Source organism: Hyla sarda, chromosome 9 (assembly GCF_029499605.1).
Source record: "Hyla sarda isolate aHylSar1 chromosome 9, aHylSar1.hap1, whole genome shotgun sequence".
NCBI lineage: Eukaryota > Metazoa > Chordata > Amphibia > Anura > Hylidae > Hyla > Hyla sarda.
This window is the reverse complement of record NC_079197.1, coordinates 128,455,025-128,474,298: the sequence shown is the minus strand read 5'-3', so window position 1 is coordinate 128,474,298 and position 19,274 is coordinate 128,455,025. Positions and strand designations below refer to the sequence as shown.

At 44.4% G+C, this 19,274-nt stretch overlaps 1 protein-coding gene and 1 pseudogene across 1 annotated transcript in view; both read right to left on the bottom strand.

The window, feature by feature from the left end:
* The window catches only part of HS6ST2 (heparan sulfate 6-O-sulfotransferase 2), a 381,930-nt gene that overhangs the window by 84,665 nt on the left and 277,991 nt on the right, over window positions 1-19,274 (bottom strand). The window lies entirely within an intron of this gene.
* LOC130292107 (U2 spliceosomal RNA) lies at window positions 17,633-17,769 on the bottom strand (annotated as a pseudogene).

The following is a 19,274-nucleotide window of genomic DNA, read 5'->3' as shown; positions in this document are numbered from 1 at the left end:
AAAACTACACAACACTCTTAGTAAATGAGGGCCCTTATGTGTAAACCTTAGTAAATATGTTGTTTTTTTTGCAAAAATGTCGGGAACACGCCCCTTTACCGAGATCACGCCCCCTTTTCCCGGTGGCCATGCCCCTTTTTCGGGTTTTCTTAGCAAAATGGAGAGTTATTCAGGATTTCTTTAATTCTGGCGCAAATTCTGGCTCAGACAGAATCTGGCGCACAACCCGATAAAACAAGTCGGGTTTGCAATAGTAAATGAGGGCCAGTGAAGTAAAACTTTACCGATGGTGCTACAGTAAGTTAAAGAAGAATATCAATGGCAATTCCTTAATCCCTTAAGGACGCAGGACGTACTCAAACGGCCCCTTTTCCGAGTCCTTAAGGACTCAGGACGTTTGAGTACGTCCTGTCAAATCCCGGACCCCCGCCGCTAGCTGGAGGGGAGCCGGTGCCCGATGCCTGCTGAAATCGTTCAGCAGGCATCGGGGCATATCGCCCAGGGGGGACATTATGCCCCCCCATGTCGGCGATGGCCGCAGATCGCTGGACAATTCAGTCCAGCGATCTGCGGCAGATTCCGGGTCAATCGGGTCTCCGGTGACCCGGAATTACAGGCTGTTCGGGGCCGTCGGAGACTGCCCCGAACAGCCAGAGCCTGCAGGGGTGAGGTGGCACTGGTGCCACCTCACGATCGCCCTGATTGGTCGGCCGGTTTCCCGGCCGACCAATCAGGGCGCCTGCTGCGGGTGTCACTCCCGCAACCCGCTCCGCCCCTCTTCCGGAGGACGTGAGCGGGTGCGGGACGTGCACCCCAGGTGCTGGGGACCCCGATCCCCGGCGTCAATGTTAGGATCGGGGCCCCAGGAGCGACGACCGCGGCGACGACGACGAGGGACTGATGTGATGCGGCTGGATCGTTGGAGGTGAGTGACAGCCTCCTGCTGTTGCTTAGCAACAGCTCCCAGCATGCAAAAAGGGCATGCTGGGAGCTGTAGTTTTGCAACAGCTGGAGGCACATTTTTTCTATGGAAAAGTGTACCTTCAGCTGTTGTGTAACTACAACTCCCAGCTTGCACAAACAGCTAAAGTGCATGCTGGGAGTTGTAGTTTTGCAACAGCTGAAGGCACACTGAGTTATGTAGCAAACCAGTGTGTCTCCAGCTGTTGCATAACTACAGTCCCCAGCATCCCCAGCCAAAGTAGTATGCCTCCAGCTGTTGCATAACTACAAGACCCAGCATGCCCTTCCGCTGTCCGTACATGCTGGGGGTTGTAGCTTTTGCAACAGCTGAAGGCACACTGGTTGCAAAACACTGAGTTTGTTACCAAACTCGGTGTATCACAACCAGTGTGCCTCCAGCTGTTGCAAAACTACAACTCCCAGCATGCACTGATAGACCGTACATGCTGGGAGTTGTAGTTTTGCAACAGCTGGGTACACTCACATGGGCGGAGGATTACAGTAAGTATCCGGCTGCAAGTTTGAGCTACACAAAACTACAACTGATAGACCATACATGCTGGGAGTTGTAGTTTTGCAACAGCTGGATGTTCCCCCCCCCCCCCCCAATGTGAACGTACAGGGTACACTCAGATGGGCGGAGGATTACAGTAAGTATCCGGCTGCAAGTTTGAGCTGCGGCAAATTTTCTGCCGCAGCTCAAACTGCCAGCTCAAACTACTGTGAACCCCCCGCCCGTGCGACTGTACCCTAAAAACACTACACTAACACACAATAAAAAGTAAAAAACACTACGTATACACATACCCCTATGCGTCTAATTTTCTACTTTTTGATACTACTTTTGTACATTTTTAGATGTGCATATTAAAAGCTATGTTTTAGAGGATCCCTTTTAGTCAATTCAGTTTTTTTGTAATATTGGGAGACCTAACCTTAATATTCTTATCTCAGTGTTTAATTACACATACCCCTATACAACCCCCCTCCCCTCCCCAATAAAAATGAAAAACGTCTGGTACGCCACTTTTTCCAAACGGAGCCTCCAGCGGTTGCAAAACTACAACTCCCAGCATGCACTGATAGACCGTACATGCTGGGAGTTGTAGTTTTGCAACAGCTGGATGCCCCCCCCCCCCCCCCAATGTGAACGTACAGGGTACACTCACATGGGCGGAGGATTACAGTAAGTATCCGGCTGCAGGTTTGAGCTGCGGCAAATTTTCTGCCGCAGCTCAAACTGCCAGCGAGAAACTACTGTGAACCCCCGCCCGTGTGACTGTACCCTAAAAACACTACACTAACACACAATAAAATAAAAAGTAAAAAACACTACATATACACATACCCCTACACAGCCCCCCTCCCCAATAAAAATGAAAAACGTCTGGTACGCCACTGTTTCCAAAACGGAGCCTCCAGCTGTTGCAAAACAACTACTCCCAGTATTGCCAGATAGCCACTGACTGTCTAGGCATGCTGGGAGTTTTACAACAGCTGGAGGCACCCTGTTTGGGAATCACTGGCGTAGAATACCCCTATGTCCACCCCTATGCAAGTCCCTAATTTAGGCCTCAAATGCGCATGGCGCTCTCACTTTGGAGCCCTGTCGTATTTCAAGGCAACAGTTTAGGGCCACATATGGGGTATCGTCGTACTCGGGAGAAATTGTGTTACAAATTTTGGGGGGTATTTTCTGCTCTTACCCTTTATAAAAATGAAAAATTTTTGGGAAAAGAGGCATTTTAGGTAAAAAAAATTTTTTTTTTTACAAATGCAAAAGTCGTGAAACACCTGTGGGGTATTAAGGTTCACTTAACCCCTTGTTACGTTCCGAGGGGTCTAGTTTCCAAAATGGTATGCCATGTGTTTTTTTTTGCTGTTCTGGCACCATAGGGGCTTCCTAAATGCGGCATGCCCCCAGAGCAAAATTTGCTTTCAAAAAGCCAAATGTGACTCCTTCTCTTCTGAGACCTGTAGTGCGCCAGCAGAGCACTTTTCACCCCCAAATGGGGTGTTTTCTGAATCGGGAGAAATTGGGCTTCAAATTTTGGGGGGTATTTTCTGCTTTAACCCTTTGTAAAAATGTAAATTTTTGGGGAAACCAAGCATTTTAGGTAATTTTTTTTTTTACATATGCAAAAGTTGTGAAACCCCTGTGGGGTATTAAGGTTCACTTTACCCCTTGTTACGTTCCACAAGGAGTCTAGTTTCCAAAATGGTATTCCATGTGTTTTTTTTTTTTTGCTATCCTGGCACCATAGGGGCTTCCTAAATGCGGCATGCCCCCAGAGCAAAGTTTCCTTCAAAAAAGCCAAATGTGACTCCTTCTCTTCTGAGACCTGTAGTGCGCCAGCAGAGCACTTTTCACCCCCATATGGGGTGTTTTCTGAATCGGGAGAAATTGGGTTTCAAATTTTGGGGGGTATTTTCTGCTTTAACCCTTTGTAAAAATGTAAATTTTTGGGGAAACCAAGCATTTTTTTTTTTTTTTTTACATATGCAAAAGTCGTGAATCACCTGTGGGGTATTAAGGTTTACTTTACCACTTGTTATGTTCCCCGAGGGGTCTAGTTTCCAAAATGATATGCCATGTGTTTTTTTTTTTTTTGCTGTTCTGGCACCATAGGGGCTTCCTAAATGTGACATGCCCCCCAAAAACCATTTGTCGCTCCTTCCCTTCTGAGCCCTCTACTGCGCCCGCCGAACAATTAACATAGACATATGAGGTATGTCCTTACTCGAGAAAAATTGGGTTTCAAATACAAGTAAAAATTTTCTCCTTTTTACCCCTTGCAAAAATGCAAAAATTGGATCTACAAAAACATGCGAGTGTAAAAAATGAAGATTGTGAATTTTCTCCTTCACTTTGCTGCTATTCCTGTGAAACACCTAAAGGGTTAAAACGCTGACTGAATGTCATTTTGAATACTTTAGGGGGTGCAGTTTTTATAATGGGGTCTTTTCTGGGGTATTTCTAATATGAAGAGCCTTCAAATCCACTTCAAACCTGAACTGGTCCCTGAAAAAAAGCGAGTTTCAAAATTTTGTGAAAAATTGGAAAATTACTGCTGAACTTTGAAGCCCTCTGGTGTCTTCCAAAAGTAAAAACTCGTCAATTTTATGATGCAAACATAAAGTAGACATATTGTATATGTGAATTAAAAAAAATGCTAAATTTTCAAATTTTTCATCAAATTTGGGGATTTTTCACCAAGAAAGGATGCAAGTTACCACAAAATTTTACCACTATGTTAAAGTAGAATATGTCACGAAAAAAACAATATCGGAATCAGATTGATAACTAAAAGCATTCCAGAGTTATTAATGTTTAAAGTGACAGTGGTCAGAATTGCAAAAAATGGCTGAGTCCTTAAGGTGAAAAAGGGCTCAGTCCTAAAGAGGTTAAAGTGACACTTTGGGCAAAATTTGATAACTTATCCTATGCATTGTATGGAGTTGCCCACTTCACTCCCAAATTCTTCCCTTCATAATATTGAATGATCCAGGGGTGTCTTCTAATAGCTTGCCTGAACACTTGCACGAGAACCTCTATAAGGAATGGCTCGTAGTGAGTCAGAAGTTTGCCTGAAGACACCAATGGATCCTATGGTAAAGATCTCTTAAGTCAGAATTAAGGGCTAGGGTGCCTCCACTCTGGGCATAAAGTTGCAGTCTCACAATTACAATCCCTATTTATTTACCCTATTTGGCCAATCCAGCCTAGCCATACGCTTCATGGTTGCCCATTCCCTTGCACGGTTTCCATGTTGTACTTCCATTGCAGGAGAAATCTATGCTCTGTTTAATATGTGGTTGAGAAAAATTTCAGCCTATAGTGTTAAATGGGCACTGTCACCACATTATATGTATATTTGTAATATAAAATGGTTAAAACATTTTTTTTCTATACTTCTCACCACCACTGTCGCTCCACTGTCCAGAATATGGTCTTGTTCCTGCAAATACTGCGTATGTGTCTCTGTGCAGAGGCAAAATACAGGAAGTGTGGGCGGAACAAGCAGGGCTCTGTGCGGGCTTTAGGCTTGTCAATCAGCCTGCTGTGTGAGTAGGGGAGGGGAATCAAAGAGCCTCAGTGCACAGAGCAGCCACTTGCCAGCTCTAAGGAGATAGGTAGGAAGTTCTCACATGAGATGTGAGGGCAAGTATCATTCTTTCTCCTCAGTAAACTTCTCATGACACTTTCATTTTCCTTGGATACTACACCCACCTAAGGCTTATAGCCTGGGAGCAGTCTTAGGCATATCATAAGGAAAATGCTTATGGATATGCTGACAAAAAGGCTCCCAATAAGAGACAAAACTGTCCTCCAGCTGCACCACCAGCAACTAAATCTAGCAAGGCAGCCCAGATCACAACACGCCCAGGTTTTCAGCATCTGCAGGTTTTCAGCATGACATGGTCACCATTAAGATGCTGCTAGCTATTGTCTTGTCTCAGAACAGGTTTTAAAATAATGGAAAAACTGCAAGATGATTTTCTTTTATTTTCCCATTATTTCTAAAGTGCCCAGACAATCCATACACACGGAGCTTATGCAGAACAGCTCCTCTTGAGCTTACCATCTAATCTCACCTTAGAAAGAGTGATGGAACTTTAACAATGGAAAAGGATTCAGCAAAAGAAACATAACATAAAAGGACTGAAATATAATAACAGATGAGAAGTGAGTAGATGCCATGGATAGATATACTTAAGAAATCTTAGCAGGAGTTGATGAACTCAAATGGGCATTATGAAAGCCATGATGTAAATTATCCCTGAGCTTTAGAAAGGATATACTATAGCAATAAGCTTTATAAGCAATCTGGGGGTAAATGGAAAGCAAGCGATTGACTATAAACATGCATAGTTGGTTGAGTTAGAATGCCAGACTGCAAAGTCAGTGTCCAACTTGGCTTCCATTCAGCTTATTGCGGTTGCTGAATGCTGCAGAAAATCCTAGTATGGGAGTTCATCCACAGCAAATGATAGGCGTTCTACAAATCTCTGCTATATCCTGAGGCAAACTCAGGGTACTTGGTCTCCATTGTGTGAAGCTTTAGTCATATGACTGCCAGAATAGCCAACACTTCTTATCACCTCAGAGAACATTTTCCATTGATGACCACCAATGATGACTTTAATCAGTGTTCTCCAACTTGTGGAGACCCCTACCTTACAGGCCATAGGTTGTCAGGGCACAATGGGAGTTCCACAAGTTTAAGAGGCAAGAAATCTTTTTGCTCTTGGCTCATCATCTCATGATTAGACTTCTATTGACTGTATCTTGGCACATTTGAAGGGGTTTTCCAGGAGTTAGTGATTGATGGCCTAGTTTTTAGAATAAGCCATCAATATCTGGTCAGTAAGGTGCCAACATTCGGCAGAGTTGCTGCACCTGGATGTAAATAGTGAATGGAGCCTGAAGCAGACAGTCCCTTTGTGTAGTGTAATGGCTGTTCTGGGGTACTGTAACTTAGTTCCTATTCTCTTCGGTGTGTCTCTGTTGACTGTGTACATTAGGACAAAGTGGCTCTGCCGTACAGCTGATCGGCAGCAGTGCCAGGAATCGGACCCCACCAATCAAGTATTGATGGCCTATCCTGAGGACCGGCCATCAGCTACAAAATCCTGGAAAAGCCCTTTTAAATCTTTGTTCACACTCACATTGTTTACTTTCCAAAGGGGCATTTTTGAGAAGAAGGATTGTGTTGAGTACTATCCTTGTGATAAAAAATACTGGGAAAACTGATGGAAACTTGTCAGGTACCATTCAGGACCGTTTTGCAGCTTTTAATGCCCTAGGCATTTGGACTGAAAACACCCCAGACATTATTCATGCACATCTGTCACAAATACAGAGCAAAAACAGCATGTGTTACATTTGCATTTTGTTGCTGAAGTTGTAGAGGATCTCATCCCTATACACAAAAAGTGGCAAAATCCACCACAAGAGTAAAGATGATTGAACAGAACCTGTAGAATCTGAGTTTGTTCAGAACTTTGCAGCTAGAAGCTGCTAATATAACACCAGCCACATGGCAAAAAGGAGAAGGAGGAAAGATCACATGACCTCAGGGTATCCCATAATGCCTTTTAAACAGCTTTCTAAGCCAATTAGGATGTAGTAAAGGGGTGATGTCAAAGCCATTATATACACATATATGTACATACCTTCAGCAACCATTTTAGAGATAGTAGGTGTTAGGTAAAGATCTCTGTGAGGACACCATACAGGGAACAACACAAATAGTGTTTTGCATATGTTCTGTCAGTGTAAAATCTGTTACAATTGAAAGTTAAGTGTGACAGCTATACACTAATTGGGGAAAAGCCACATAGAGGGGTTTGTATCACTGTTGTGCAATTTCTAGGATAGCAATCCTGTTGCTGTGCCTTTACAGCTTGCAAAAAGCCATTGCTTCTACACTTTCCAGGCACACAACCTGTTGCTACTTCCAAAAAGGGATCATTTTTGGACAACTGTGAAAAAAGAAATTGCTTCTTTCCGGAGGATAATAGATATGTATTGCATAACCTGACAACCCCTTTAACTTTGCCTTAAAGGGGTACTCCGGTGGCCAATGTGTTTTTTCAGTTTCTACTTACCCTTGCAGGAGTTTTCTTGTTATCTCTGGTCTCGTGCTTGCTCTTTGTTTGTCTTTCTTTTCCTTTCTTTGCACAAGTGTGTCCATGTAGTGTAGCATCTATTTCCGTTTTGCCTTTGATTCAGAAACTACAGCTCCCAGCATACCTTGTAGCCTGCCCAACTTCTTTTGCGTTGCTGCCCAGCCCTGTTTGCGGGCGTTTTTTTTTCTTTCCCCTTTAGCGCTCCCTTTCCCCGCCCTGCTCATTAGTATAGTCCTCCCACCCTCACTGTCAGCTTCTTACCCCACAGTCCCCACATCAGGGAATTAATGAATTTCTGTGCTGTCCCCACAATGTGACACGTGTGCACTGCTCTGCTTCCTGCCCCCCCCCCCCAAACGAAGTCCCCACAAGGGTTACATGACAATGCGCTCAGCCTATCACCAGCGGAGGCGGGACATCGCTGAGGCCGGTGACAGCATGAGGATCGCAGCAGAGGACCGCAAAGCCATTACCTGTTGCAACGGGGGAACGTAGGAAGGTAAGTCAACGTTTATTTTGTTTATTTTTGCAGCCCCGGGTACAGGAATATGTCACATTCATTATTACAGATGTCCCTTAACTGTGACAGAGAACAGAAGCTGATCAGAAGTCCTGCGCCTGCGCTCACAATTCATTCATTCATTCCCCGACTTGGCGAGAATGTACAGCGCTGCTGCAGCTCACACAGTTAACCCTTGCGGGGACATATCTTGGGGAGGGGGGTTATCAGAAAGCAGAGCAGCGCCCTCGGGTCACATATGACTAGCTCCTTGATGTGGGGACAACGCTGCGGCTGACAATTCATTCCCTGATGTGGGGGCTGCTGCGGGGGAAACATGATAGCGCTACAGCTGACATGTTACTAATTCCCCTGCCATGGGGATCGTGCCCCCGCGGGGGGAATCATGATAGCCGATTCCTCCCATGGGCGCACGGTCCCCATGGCGGGGAAGGGGTTACATGTCAGCCGCAGCGCTGATACAGGGTATTCAAGCTGGGCGCAGGGCTGTCTGACAGTGGGAGAAGACATCCATCCTCCCTCAACAATTCAATGAATATTCATTACAGGGGTGTGGAAAGGGGGCAAAACCATTGCAAGAGAAGAAAAAACAGCAATGCCTGCAGCACTGACGTCTTGTCCACAACAGTGACCAAACATGGCCGCAGGTGTGGACAAAAGCAACCAGAAAAACTACTGAACTTCCTTCACAGAAAAGAGGTCTGTAGAAAACATATATACAACATGTGAATTACAAAAGTGCTAAACTCACTACAAACACGCTAGATAACCATAAAACTGTGGTACCGGAGTATCCCTTTAAAAACTGCTTAGGCTTCTTGCACACTGCCATTGTGTCCCAAACGAAAACGGCTGTAAGGCTTTTTTTTTACTTAAACGGATGTTATTGGGACGGGGCACAATGGGCAACAACTAGTCCCAATGGATCCCACTTACTGTAAAAGGGTCCATTGGGCACCGTTGTTTTTTTAGCGGGAGTAACGCTGACTGCTGGGTCCCAATGACAGAAAGAAGCCTTAGAAGTACATAGATACACTACTAGCTAACTCATCAGTGTTATACAAGACTTTTAAGGCTCTTAGACACACGCTTTTGGGCTATTGGTGAAGACTGATTTGGACAGAATGAGTTTGGCGAAACGGCAGTAGTGAACTTTTGAAAAGTTCGTTCATGTCTAAACAAAAGCATGCTGCGGCTGTGATTCTGCAGATGAATTTACCAAAAAGTCAAAAATGTATTTCTTCTTTCTCCAGGCCATAACATGGCAGCAGCAAAATCAAAAGTATTTATATTTTTTAACTCACTTAAATGCCGCCTGCTCAATACTGCTGCCTCAGGCACAGGCCCTTGGAGGCCTAGAGGCAAATAGGATCCTGGTCCCATTATAACTTAGTGTTATCTGTTATGATTCATTGGATTCCATATGAAAATAGAACAAAAAGAAGTCATAATGCTTTTGTGAAAAGGACTAATCTGCCATATATGACAACATGTCAAGATGCAAAACTCTTCTTCACCTCAAGGACTAAGTGGAATATATCATGTAATATGCCTAAAAGGCTGCAAAGACTGAAATATCCTGATGTACAACCCCCTTGGTGTTTTCTATTAGTAAAACAAATTCAGGCAATACCGTATTTTTCGCCATATAAGACGCACTTTTTCTTCCCCAAAACTGTGTGTGGGGGGGGGGAAGTTGGTGCGTCTTATACGGCAAATATACATTAAAGGGGTTCTCCCTTGTTTATACTGTTTTTTGTTATTATGTTTGTGTGTTATGTGTGTATAAGTATGTGTTTTTTTATGTGTGTTGTGATTATGTATATATGTATTTTCTTACCTTTTGTGAAGATCCGGAAGCTGTCCCCTTTTTCTTCCAGCGGCTTGCTGTGTACCTCGGCCTCCGCCATGTTGTGTTCGGTAAGTGGGATGTCGGGGGGTGTGTTCTTGCTTCTGTCCTTCCTATCTTCTGACGTCCGAGGCGAATCTTTTCTTCCTGTTTCTTCCATGGCTCATCGACGAATCTGCGGCCTCTTCCAGCGCATGCGCAGGTAGTTTTTTTTTTTTTACCAATAAAGTTTTTTTTGTCTAATTGACAAACTGTCTGCGCATGCGCGAGTACGCAAGTGCTACGCTAACAGCGTAGCGTACGTTAAGTCTACGCTAATAGCGTAGCTTTGCGCAAGCGCAGACAGTTTGTCAATTAGATAAAAAAAACTTTATTGGTAAAAAAAAAAAAACTACCTGCGCATGCGCCGGAAGAGGCCGCAGATTCATCGCTGAGCCACGGAAGAAACAGGAAGAAAAGATTTGCCTCGGACGTCAGAAGATAGGAAGGACAGAAGCAAGAACACACCCCCCGACATCCCACTTACCGAACACAACATGGCGGAGGCCAAGGTACACAGCAAGCCGCTGGAAGAAAAAGGGGCCAGCTTCCGGATCTTCACAAAAGGTAAGAAAATACATATATACATAATCACAACACACATAAAAAAACACATACTTATACACACATAACACACAAACATGATAACAAAAAACAGTATAAACAAGGGAGAACCCCTTTAAAACCCTGTCCTATCGCGGTGGTCCCTGCGGCCATCAACGGCCGGGACCCGCGGCTAATACAGGACATCACCGATCGCGGTGATTCCCTGTATTAACCCTTCAGACGCGGCGATCAAAGCAGACCACTGCGTCTGAAGCGAAAGTGACACTAACCCAGCTTCTCAGTCAGGCTGTTTGGGACCGCCGCGGTGAAATTGCAGCATCCCGAACAGCTTACAGGACACCGGGAGGGACCTTACCTGCCTCCTTGGTGTCTGCTCCGTGCCGGGATCCCCTGCATGGCCGGCGCTCTCCTTCGTCGTCATCACGTCGTCGCGCACGCCGTCCCATCATCCAATAGGAGCAGCGTGCTTAGTGACGTGATGGCGGCGACGGAGAGCGAGGATACCGGGTAGCAGAGACATTCCGGAGCGACGGGGACCCCCCGGGGACGCGGCAACAGCGATGGAGATCGACATCCAGGGCAGCAGTGACGAGCGGTGCCTATACCAGTAGTCTTCAACCTGCAGACCTCCAGATGTTGCAAAACTACAACTCCTAGCATGCCCGGACAGCCAACGGCTGTCCGGGCATGCTGGGAGTTGTAGTTTTGCAACATCTGAAGGTCCGCAGGTTGAAGATCACTGTCCTATACCTTACATTGTATTTGGTTCAGAATCTTTATTTTCTGGATTTTTATCCTTTAAAATTGGGTACGTCTTATATGACGAAAAATCGGGTATATTGTAAAACCTCTTCTTCATGCCAGTTGTTCAGTAACATATTCAGACAATAGCTATCATTTGTATTGTAATAAAAAAAGAGAAATCCCTACTATGCCATTCTACGGGTGTGTATGAAACCCGATGTGGCCTCCGCAGGAGATGAAACCAACCAATTCCATTCCGTTGCGGCTTGCAGAAACACAGTTTCGAGACAGGTCATGCTCTCTATCAGCATTGTGCAACCGCACAGTAATACTGCCACATGTTCTATTACGGTTTTGTCTTCGGAGATTGGCTACATGGTCACTGCTGCCAACACCTCCTAATGGAATTACATAATAGCAGGTATGTCATCTAAATCTGAACAAATTGGATTCACTTGTCATGTGCCATGGAGTCAAAACGAACAGAATATCAAATATGTTATCAATGGTAAACAAGGAACCGGCCTTGTAAGTGACCTCCGAGATGGGCACGTCGTTCTCTTACTGATCATTGCAGTTGCCGGGTAAAATTTTACATTCACTGGTAACATTGTGGAATTGTACTTGAAACTATTGAAGGCTCGGGAAGATACGGAACTGAAGACGTAATCTATATGGTGCTGAAAGCAAGTCGATAATGTTCACATGAATTTATATTACAAGCCAACAAGCCGCGCTACAGTTCACAGCACACCCTGGAATATTAAAGATAATGCTGAAGATATTTGACTTATTCATCTCGAGCAGAATGTCGCTTAAAAATACAGGGTTTTCTCATAGAAAAGTGAATAGTACCAGTATAAGGGTCTATTCACACGGCAGAATTTCCGCTTACGGAATTCCGCTTCCAATTAAAGGGGTTATCCAGGAAAAAACTTTTTTATATATATCAACTGGCTCCAGAAAGTTAAACAGATTTGTAAATTAGTTCACCTGTCTCGGGAAACGGCCAGTTTAGAAGAGGTTTGCTATGGGGATTTGCTTCTAAACTGGGCGGTGTCATCAGAGAGGATTTAGACAGAAAAGAACAACCTTAAAGGGGTATTCCAGGCCAAAACTTTTTTTTATATATCAACTGGCTCCGGAAAGTTAAACAGATTTGTAAATTACTTCTATTAAAAAATCTTAATCCTTCCAATAGTTATTAGCTTCTGAAGTTGAGTTGTTGTTTTCTGTCTAACTGCTGTCTGATGACTCACGTCTCGGGAGCTGTGCAGTTCCTATGGAGATATTCTCCCATCATGCACAGCTCCTGGGACGTGACATCATTGAGCAGTTAGACAGAAAACTTCAGAAGCTAATAACTATTGGAAGGATTAAGATTTTCTAATAGAAGTAATTTACAAATCTGTTTAACTTTTCGGAGCCAGTTGATATATGAAAAACATTTTTGGCCTGGAATACCCCTTTAAGGTTGTTCTTTTCTGTCTAAATCCTCTCTGATGACACCTGTCTCGGGAAAAGCCCAGTTTAGAAGCAAATCCTCATAGCAAACCTCTTCTAAACTGGGCGGTTCCCAAGACACGTGTCATCAGAGAGCACTTAGACAGAAAAGAACAACCTTAACTTCAGAAGCTCATAAGTACTGAAAGGATTAAGATTTTTTAATAGAAGTAATTTACAAATCTGTTTAGCTTTCTGGAGCCAGTTGATATATATATATATATATATATATATATATATATATATATATATATATAAAGTTTTTTTCCTGGAATACCCCTTTAATGCAGCGTAGTGTAATATACTCACATAATAAGATGTTGGTAGAATAGGATGTAGATATTTTTGTATTGTAAAAAAAACCAAAAACAACAACACAGTATCAGCTAAAACAATATCATTCCTGCAGACCCATGGATGTGAAGTCAGAATTGAACACTACTGCTCATTTCTACAGCACTATGGTGCGGACAGTTCATTGATGTGGAAAATATGAACTAAAAATCCTGTCAAGCTGTAATGAGTCGGTCTATGAGAAGAACAATAGAGACGTATTAGAGCTTTATCCAATAGAGGAAGAAAATACTGTGCTAGATGGACAAAGTGCTTGGTGCTCACTAGGAGACACATGTGGGTCTCGCTGAGAGTCTCTGACATGAAAAGCATCAGGTCACTTCACATAAAGCTGACAATCACGGTGACGCTGAACGCTCTGGTTGACTCTAAAGCCGGACCGGATGTCCCTATTATCTGGACCAGGTTATTCTGATCAATGGTAAGTTCAACTTCTATAGAAACAGCAAAATAGAAATTTTAACTTGACAGAATGACTCATATTTAAAGTGTTCTGTCACTTTAAAAAAATACATGTCAAAAGTTTTGATCAGCAAGGGTCTTAGTGTTAAGACACCCACAGATCCCTAAATATAGCATACGGCTTTGTGCTACTCTCCCTGGCGCCCTGCGATCTTCATCTCACTACACGAAACAAGCTTCAAAGACTCCTGGCTATAGTTAGAGATCAATGGGGGTCTGAACACTCAGACCCTGACCAATCAAAATTTTTGACATGACTTTTCAAAAGTGTTTTATAATGACAGGGACACTTTTTAAAAGGGGATGCCTATCTGCAGAAATCTGTTTTAATATTGGAGTCAAGTCATTGATCAGCTGATCAACAACTGCACCCCTCAAGCCCTCACCACCTACAAAAAGCCATGAGCAGCTAATCTTTTCATGCACTTAACTATTTTAGCCACTTGTGCTACAGTAGGTCTCCTGTGGGATTGGACCAGATGATCTAGCACCAATGAGTTTAAAAGGGTTCTTCAGCTATTAAAAACTCATCACCTGTCCACAGGACAGGTGGGGGCCAGAAGGTTCAGCAGGGGAAGTCGGACCCTGATAGGGATACAATTTTAATAGCTAGATAACCCCTTAAAGGGGTACTCCATCCCTAGACATCTTATCCCCTATCCAAAGGATAGTAGATAAGATGTCTGATCGTGGGGGTCCCGCAGCTGGAACCCCCGCAATCTCTGTGCAGCACCCAGCATTCATTTAGAACGCTGGGTGCCGGCGGTGGGGGTTGTGACATCACGACCACGCCCCACAATGCAAGTCTATGAAAGGGATCGTTGTGGCCGCCAAGCCCCTCCCATAGACTTGCATTGAGGGGGTGTGGTGTGATGTCACAAGGGGCGTGGTCATGACGTCACGACCCCCGTCCGCTCCAAGTGTTCAGAAAAAAATGTTTCGAACGATGGGGCAGCAGAGTACCCCATTAATGGTGCCCATGAACCTGTTGGTAGATACAGACCACCTCATATAGGGAATCCCCCATAAAACCTGCAGTTTTGCAAATGCTCCAACCCAGTCATCTAGCCATCACACTTTGGCTCTTGTCACGTCCCATCCGTGCAGTTGCCCATTTTTCCTGCATGTATCACATAGACTTCGGGACCTGTTTACTTGCTGCCTAAGATATCCCCATCTTGACAGGCACCATGGTAACAAGATATCCAATGTTATTCTCCTGTCATTATAGCTGATAGGTAAATATATCTTCATTTATTTTGTCTTGTTTGGCTTCCTAGCTGAATACATCAGGGTGTTCTTTGTCATAAATGGACAAAAAGGACCCTTGGGTATAAACATTGTCTTAAAGTACATGGTGCACAATGTCATTGTTTTTTTACTAGAAAATAATGCTAATTTATAGTATTGGAGATGCGGCTCCCCTATCTCCAGGTCACTGGCATTTCTCCTGAAATCCACTGTCCTCCATCTATCTGCCCCTTTCAATTACAGCGACAGCTGACTTTTCCTGAATAGTGACAATGCCAAGTGACCTTTAAAAGCCTTTGGGAGATATCATCAGCATTATTATTGTTTTGTACGCATACGATTAGCACGGGAAGGCCACGCTTTCAGAAGAGACTTCTGTGACAGCACAAAAGCTCCTTATGTAATTTAATGTCATCTCTGTGAAAGTCAGCGAGCCAGCGACATCTCCATTCACAATGCCCGGCAAGTGCTGTCTGCTAGAATGTCATCTCCACCGCCTTTAACTGGAGAAGACTATTCCAGCACTTAGATATACCTGGCATGTCACTCCAATGGTCATCGCCAACATTTCATTAAATAGATGTGATAGCTAGCTACAATGATGATGGTCCGGGCTGTATTTGTATTAGGCACCAGTCGGCCTGAGCCTAGGGGGGGCAGCACTTCAGTATTTAAAAAAAGGATAAATACTTTTGATGTAGCTGCTGCCATGCTGTGACCTGGAGCAAACAAAATATCATGGGGCAAAACTGCTGCAAAATTTACCTGCAGATTGGCAGCCACTCAGTATGTTCTATGTAAGGGAATGTTTGCACGGCAGAATTTCTGGTTAACTCCCCACTGTCATCCCTATAAGGTTTTGGTACTCTGTTGTAGATGGTGGCACCTAGGTACGTAGCTGTGACATTGCAAATGTGTTTCCCTCAGGTGACATCACAGATGAGTTTTACTCAGGTAATCTGCTATGACATCGGAAATAACGTGGATGCTATGGCATTAGGAGGGGGAATTACTTAGGTAATTTCTGTGACACAACTGTTTCAATCAGGTTGACACATCAGCTCCTGTGACATCACATACAGTACAGACCAAAAGTCTGGACACACCTTCTCATTCAGAGTTTTCTTTATTTTCATGACTATGAAAATTGTAGATTCACACTGAAGGCATCAGAACTATGAATTAACACATGTGGAATTATAGACATAACAAAAAAGTGTGAAAATATGTCATATTCTAGGTTCTTCAAAGTAGCCACCTTTTGCTTTGATTACTGCTTTGCACACTCTTGCCATTCTCTTGTTGAGCTTCAAGAGGTAGTCACCTGAAATGGTTTTCACTTCACAGGTGTGCTGGTGTGGAGGAGGAGGTGTGATGGTGTGGGGGTGCTTTGCTGGTGACACTGTTGGGGATTTATTCAAAATTGAAGGCATACTGAACCAGCATGGCTACCACAGCATCTTGCAGCGGCATGCTATTCCATTCGGTTTGCGTTTAGTTGGACCAACATTTATTTTCAACAGGAAAATGACCCCAAACACACCTCCAGGCTGTGTAAGGGCTATTTGACCAAGAAGGAGAGTGATGGGGTGCTGCGCCAGATGACCTGGCCTCCACAGTCACCAGACCTGAACCCAATGAAGGCAAAAGGGCCAACAAGTGCTAAGCATCTCTGGGAACTCCTTCAAGACTGTTGGAAGACCATTTCAGGTGACTACCTCTTGAAGCTCATCAAGAGAATGAGTGTGCAAAGCAGTAATCAAAGCAAATGGTGGCTACTTTGAAAACCTGGAATATGACATATTTTCACACTTTTTTGTTATGTATATAATTCCACATGTGTTAATTCATAGTTTTGATGCCTTAAGTGTGAATCTACAATTTTCATAGTCATGAAAATAAAGAAAACTCAGAATGAGAAGGTGTGTCCAAACTTTTGGTCTGTAATGTATGTATCACTTATGTAAGCTGCGGTGACATCACACATTTTTTTATTATTTTTTTTAAAGCCGAGGAACGTGTTCTCGATTCACCCAAAGTGCAAGAAAAAGTGCAAACGTGTTACACAAAAAAAACGTGTGCAAAGGATGCGGTCTATCGCAAGCCCTTCTCCGATAGGAGAGAGGCCCCCGAACAAACCTTACCCTTCACCTCCGGACCAAAAGGTACCTGCGAGGTTCCAGGTTCGATGTCCCTTTTCGCCGAAGCTACTAGGGGACCACAAATGCTCCCGGCATCCCCCTTGGCGTTAGCCAAGGTATCTGCCCGCAGAGCCGATAACGGTAGGTACACTGCCAAAGCAGGAGTACCCGGGGTGTTTGCAGGGAGGTGCAGAACCTAATGGCCACACACACCTCCCCTAGACCGCCAGGAGGGACACCCAGAAGGGCTACCGCATCCTGACAAATCCTGTGAACACACAACACGAAAAAGTGACACAGTGAGACAAAAATAAATAAATAAGTGAATGTGTGCAGATATACTGCCTGGACGGATCTATAAAAATTTCTCTGATCCTAGCCAGAAGGCCGGGAATCAAGAGGTGAGTGCCACAAGGTGAAGAGATTATGGTGCCCGTGCTTCAACTCAGTGAGCCAATCCTCCCAGTGAGTTTCGGCACCTCAGGGTCACCACTCCCCGAGGCACAAAAGTACCTCGGCTCTAGACCCTCTCAGCCTCATGGCGAGACCCGGAGGGAACAGATCACATCAGGGCAGCCGTCGAGCTGATTCCTCAGAACCAGCCCCGGAAAGCCCTGGTACACCTGCATCCTCCATGCAGCACCCATCCCCACCAGCCCCATACCGGCGTACTTTGCCACCGGCATGAAAACTGATAAGAACAGATACTACACTTGATCTTAGCCAAAAGGCCGAGAAGCGATTGGGAGTTGAAGTTTTGCAACATCTGGAGCGTATCATACGCTTACGCCAGCCCAATCTAGATTAGCAGTAGCTTGTAAAAATAGTAAAATAGTGTCGTTTTTCGTATTTGACATGTTATCTCCCATAAATGTATGAGCCAGGGCAGTGGTCTCCAACCTGTGGACCTCCAGATGGCTGTCCGTTGGCTGTTCGGGCATGCTGGGAATTGTAGTTTTGCAACATCTGGAGGTACGCAGGTTGGAGACCACTGAGCTAGGGAGTATTGTGAATTCTAAATTTGATGCAATTTCATTGAGGGATCATTCCCACCCAACCCCAGCGTCTGCTTAGTAGTGTTTAAGTGTAGACCCACAGGTCCCTGCTCCTTTAGGGCATCTTAGAATTCCCAGTTATTGGTTAATAGTAAATGTTGCGGCTGACCTTCAGGTTCCATAAACCTTGTTGTTAGTCCTCCCGAGGCTGGTTGTGATCTCCCAGAGGTTCTAAATACAGTTTTGGACCCCAGAAGCATACCTCTTCTCTGCCCCGTGCTACCGTATAGCAGTAGAACCTCAATAGAATACCAGAGAAAACATGGACAGATGAATGCAGGTTTGATGATCAAACTTCAGACTGTTTTGAAAAGCAAGAGACATAAGAGACAATCTTCGGGCTGTATTTCATGTAAGGTTTTCTTTCTACCCGGAATATTGTCCCTTAGTGATGAGTGTAAGGCAATATATCATCACAGACTCCTAAACATCAAATGTCAATATATTTCCCTTCCTTCTGGTTAACATTTTGCATTTTATTTTCTTACAGATCATGTCTGCGCCTCATTTACAACTTTTCAGCTCAATATAAATATCTATCTGAATGAGAATACATCTATATATATATATACTAGCTGAGTACCTGGCGTTGCCCATTTTTCCCCTTCCTAACCCTTGTTGGGGATGAAAATCAACAAAGGAGGAAGCTTTTGATGTCATATCCCATCCCCATATATTGCTGTTATATCCCAACCCCATATCCCATCCTCATACCCCGTCCTCCTATCCTGTCCTCATACCCCGTCTTCCTATCCCGACCTCCTATCCCGACCTCCTATCCTGCCCTCCTATCCCAAGCTCCTATCTCGTCCTCCTATCTCGTCCTCCTATCTTGACCTCCTATCTCGTCCTCCTATCCAGTCCATCTATCCCAACCTCCTATCTCGACCTCCTATCCTGTCCTCCTATCCGTCCACATATCCCGTCCTCCTATCTCAAACTCCTATCCCGACCTCTTATCCCATCCTCCTATCCTGGTCCTCCTATCCCGACCTCCTATCCTGATCTCCTATCCTGTCCTCCTATCCCGACCTCCTATCCTGTCCTCCTATCCCGACCTCCTATCCCGTCCTCCTATCCAGACCTCCTATCTCGACCTCCTATCCTGACCTCCTATCCCGACCTGTAATATGTGTACCATGTATTGAAATATCTCCAGCCGTACGGAAGTTAAGTGGGAACAAACATTTCCC